At 37.0% G+C, this 4,690-nt stretch overlaps 1 non-coding gene across 1 annotated transcript; it reads left to right on the top strand.

Annotated features, from left to right (window-relative positions):
* Positions 1–1,886: 1,886 nt before the first annotated feature.
* Positions 1,887–1,993, top strand: LOC145013549 (small nucleolar RNA R71). The gene has a single exon (XR_013665101.1). It is a non-coding gene; the product is annotated as a small nucleolar RNA R71 (small nucleolar RNA).
* Positions 1,994–4,690: the final 2,697 nt, after the last annotated feature.

Genomic DNA, 4,690 nt, shown 5'->3' with positions numbered 1-4,690 from the left:
CTATGTTCTCCAATTTCCAAAACCTTAGCATTCTTTTCATCCTTATACTCATCAACTTAAATTTCTTCCTCATTTTTCAAATTCTTTTCATCAAGTGTTGAGGTTATTTCTTCAATGTTGTCCTGAACTCCTTGAAGTAACCATTCCAATTCCCATAAATCACCTTGAGCATCAAACTCTTCATCTAAAGAATATTGGTTTGAATTATCTTCTTCCAAAAGTGTTAACTCTTTCTCTAGCAATTCATCACTCAATTCCATTGATGAAGTCTTATCTTCAATCGAGTTTTTATGCTCCTTTTCTTGATTAGTGAAAAATATAACTGAATCATCTCCCACCCTAAGTGTAAGTGTTGATTCCAGCATATCAACTACAACACATGCTGTGTTCAAGAATGGTCTTCCAAGGATAATGGGAATCTTGGGGTCTTCTTCCATATCCAAAACTACGAAATCAGCAGGGAACACCAACTTATCCACCTTGATTAGAAGGTCTTCACATACTCCTATCAAATGGATTATCATTTTATCGGCTAGATGGATGGTCATGTTGATAGGTTTAAGTTTTGGAAGGTGCTACTTTTGAAGGAAGAGTAGGTCATAATATTGATACTAGCCCCCAAATCAGCTAATTCCCGAGTAGTAACCAAATTCCCAAATTGGCAAGGCATAGTGATGCTTCCTGGATCACCCATCCTTTCTGGTAGTTCATCCAACACTATTTCTAACACTTCTTCCATGTTCTTTGTATTTGTGAGGAGCTCTTTAAGCAAGGATGCATAGTATGGTGTGTGAAGGAGTGTTTCAACAAATGGGTTGTTCACTTAAAGTGCCCTTAGATGATCTATGATCTTCTTACACTCTTGTATCTTCTTATTTTGAATGGCTCGACCTGGGAATGGTAATTGTGGCTGATATGGCTTTAAATAAGGAGTATTTTTGCTGGAAGACTGCGGACTCGTCGAGTTCATGTTATGTACTCGTCGAGTTCATGTTATGTACTCGTCGAGTGAATGTCACAGTTCGCAATTTTGGACTTTTTTCTTCATCTTCAAGCTCCACTTTTGCTTCAACTGCCTAGATTGGCTTCAGAGGATAAAAACTATTTTTAGAGCTTGTTGTTATCACATTCACATGTGCAATTCTCGGGTTCTTTTTGGGATTACTTGGAGGTTCACCCATTGCTCTTTGGTTGACTTGTTGTGTAAGTTGGCCTAATTGTTTTTCAATATTAAGAATGGAGGCTTGCTGGTTTCACAATAACGCTTGTTGCTCTTTCATCATGAGTTATTGTTCTCTTATAGCAACATCGGTTTCATTGTGTCGTTTCTCGGACGCCACTGCAAGTCTTGTGAGCATATCCTCAAAGTCTAGCTTTTTCTCTTGCACTGGTTCCTCTTTTTGGAAGAAACCTCTTGTCTTCATTTTATATTTCTCCTCCTTAGCCTTTTTGTACTCATCATAAGGTATCCATTCTCTCTTTGGTTTTCACCAATCTTCATCGTATTTATCGCCACTCGAGTAACATACTTGCGCCTTTCGGTTCCCATTCTCGTCAAGATCGCAATCCTTTGTAAGGTGAGGCCCGTTACAATTTTTAAACCCAATCTAATGGCATGGATGGATTGGTCCATCTTAGTCATCCTTCGCTCCATATTCTCCAATTTAACCATCACAGCTGCCATGCTATCATTTACAGAGTTCACCACCCCTCGAGTTGAGTCATGTCTTGGATTATGATATTCTCTATAGTGCTTAGAGAATTCTTCAATGAGTCTTTTAACTTTAGCCGGATTTTTCTTCGTTAATGGGCCTTAAGAGTCAAGTAATTTTCTAGTGGTGACATTTACTCCATCATAGAAGGTTGAAACTTCTTGTTGCACATTGAGTTCATTTTGTGGGAAATTCCTTAGTAGACCTTTGTAGCGCTCCCATGCTTCGAATAAAGACTCTCCCGCTTGTTGCTCAAAATTAGCAATGGCCTTCTTGAGTTTAGAAATTTATAGATGGTGGGAAAAATTATTCCAGAAACTCCTCAAGCATCGTAGCCCATGTAGTAATCTCTCCCACTGTAGTGCTTTTAGCCAATCTTTTACAACCCCTTTAAAAGTAACAGGGACCACCCTCAATAACCCCGTCTCTTTAGGAACATTTGGAATGTTGAAGTAGTCGGCGATGTCGTTAACTTCATCAAGATGCTTGTATGCATCTTCATAATCCTTTCCAGTGAAAGGAATCTCCTTTAATGCGGTAAGTGTTGGAATAGTGTCTAAGGTTGCAACTATATTAGGCAAGTATTTGACCCGATTGTGCATGGTCCTTTTGGGTTGCCTTCACCATAGCAACTTGACAGGATGATTTATTATGAGAGAATAGATATTATTAATATATTATGAGTATAATATAAGGAATAATAATATTGTTATTTGATTAATATAAGTCATAGATTAATTAGTATTAATTTGGTGACTTAAAGAGATTAATTAAATAAGAGGGTATAAACTGTCAATTGTTTGATAGTTACACTTTGGGCTGTAAATCCTTATAGGATAGAGGGTGGACGATTTCTAGGGCTAAGGATAGCCTCAAAATCATCCAAGGCATATCTAAGGAAAGGATTAGGATTTCTTAGAGTCTATGTTATCCAATTAGGGTTTAAGGGTGAAACCCTAGGAGCCTTACAAGTATAAATAGACCCCTTAGGATAGGGAAATCGGCACCTACTCTACAGCAAGGAAACCCTGGCCGATTTCCTCCTCTCTCCTCTCTCTCAAATCATCCTCTTTGCTAGTTGGTGTTTGTAAGCCTTTAGAGGAGTGACAATTGTGACTCTAAAGCTCCAAGAACAAGAAGATCAAACAAGTGTTTCAAGGTAAGCTTCTAACTCTGGTTTTGTATTGTTCTTATACCTAATTAGCCATTAGAAGTCTTGGATTCAATGCATGTTTAATTAGAGAAACCCAGATCCAAGCATTAGGGTTTGTATGTGCACATAGGAATGTTCATATGATCAAAAAAACCCATCAGTAAGGATGTGCCCCTTAAGTTCAAACATGGCAGTGGCTGGTATGGCGGGTGGCACAAGCCCCGAACAGGTGTAGTCTTGAATCCCCTTTTTGTATGCTTCCATTGAGAGGTCGGAAATTTTGGCTATGATGTTGTCGGGTTCTTCTTCATGATCACTCTCTTCAAAATTAGTAACACTTTCCTCATTCTCAGTCTCGTACCCAGTGTCTTCTTTCATGTTTTTGGATTCCCCCACTTCCTTTACTTTCTTCTAGTTGGATTAATGTCTAAGTCCATAACTGTAATTGGTAAGACTTGACCCGACCCGGCATGGTCCATTTGGGTTGCATGGCATCGGGAAAATTGGATTGACAAGATGAGGAAAAAGGATACTAGTGATTTATATTAATATATTAGAAGTTCTAATATATTAATATATAATCATATTATTTATATAGTATTGATCAAGAATTAATTTATAATTAATTAAGTGATCAAAAAGAACTAATTAAGTATGGACTCTTAGATATATATGTGCGGTGGGCCAAGTTCATTTAGGTTAGGCTAAGCTTCATGGATAGTCCATGGAGTGTTTAACCCATGGATCATATGAAATGAAAGGTCATGGGTTTAAACCTAATCTCCACACTATATAAAGATGTCCTTGGTTGGTGAAATTGGCACTAGTGTGTGTATACAAAAGGGATATGCCGATTTCACGAGAGAGAACCAAAGTATCCTTATTCTCAAGGTTATTCCAAGTGTTCATGGTGTTGTGTGAACCATTTGAGGTGTCACACTTGGGGCACCATGCACTCAAGCTTCATGAAGACAAGTTACATAAAAAAAAAGGTATGTATTCTATCTATTTTATTACCCAAGTATATGATATTTGTATGCTAGTATAGGTTAATATCTTGGAAACTTCATATTTGCATATATAATAGAGAAAACATAGATCCAAGTTATTTAGGGTTGTATGTGCACCATAGGATGTTGTAGTATACTAAAACCCAACACTTCTTGCTAAAAAACAATATAAGATTCTTAAAAGGCAACTTCTTCGGAGTATCTTCTTCGATCTTGTCCATGTTCTTGGGAAACGATGATTCCGAGTTTTCATGTGGTGGAATCAAGGATGAATTTGATCCATGGGTCATAAACAACATGCAACAGATAGAAAAAAACACGTAAAATGAACAAAATAAACTGAAAAACGAAACTGAAAAATCACCTTGGACTTGTCGAGTCCATGCGAATGGACTCGGCAAGTTCAAGGGTAAAGTAGAAAAAGTTTAAAACGAAATTTCTAAAAGAAAAGAAACTAAAACTTAAATCTAATTAAAACTTTTCCTAAAGCAGTAACTTTGTGCAAGAAAATCTTACATAAAGGATCGATAACACTAGCAATTAAAATTAATTTTAGAATCGTTCCCCAACAACGGCGCCATAAAACTTGATGTGTGCTGAATGCACTAGTTTTAATCCTATTTTTTAATATACATTAGACACAGAAAAGGCAATGAACCTGTCGATTGGTGGTATAGTTTAGCAAGCAGGGTATCGAACACAGGGAACGACAATTAAGCTAATTACTAATATTATCTAAAAACAAGCAATAAAAGAAAGGGTTTTCTCTAGTTTTGCAAGACTAGAAACTTAAGTACTTACCTAATACTCAACTA

The sequence above is a fragment of the Lactuca saligna genome, chromosome 8 (genome assembly GCF_052625555.1).
Source record: "Lactuca saligna cultivar CGN05327 chromosome 8, ASM5262555v1, whole genome shotgun sequence".
Lineage (NCBI taxonomy): Eukaryota > Viridiplantae > Streptophyta > Magnoliopsida > Asterales > Asteraceae > Lactuca > Lactuca saligna.
The sequence above is the reverse complement of the archived record's forward strand: the minus strand, read 5'-3'. Positions and strand labels throughout refer to the sequence as shown.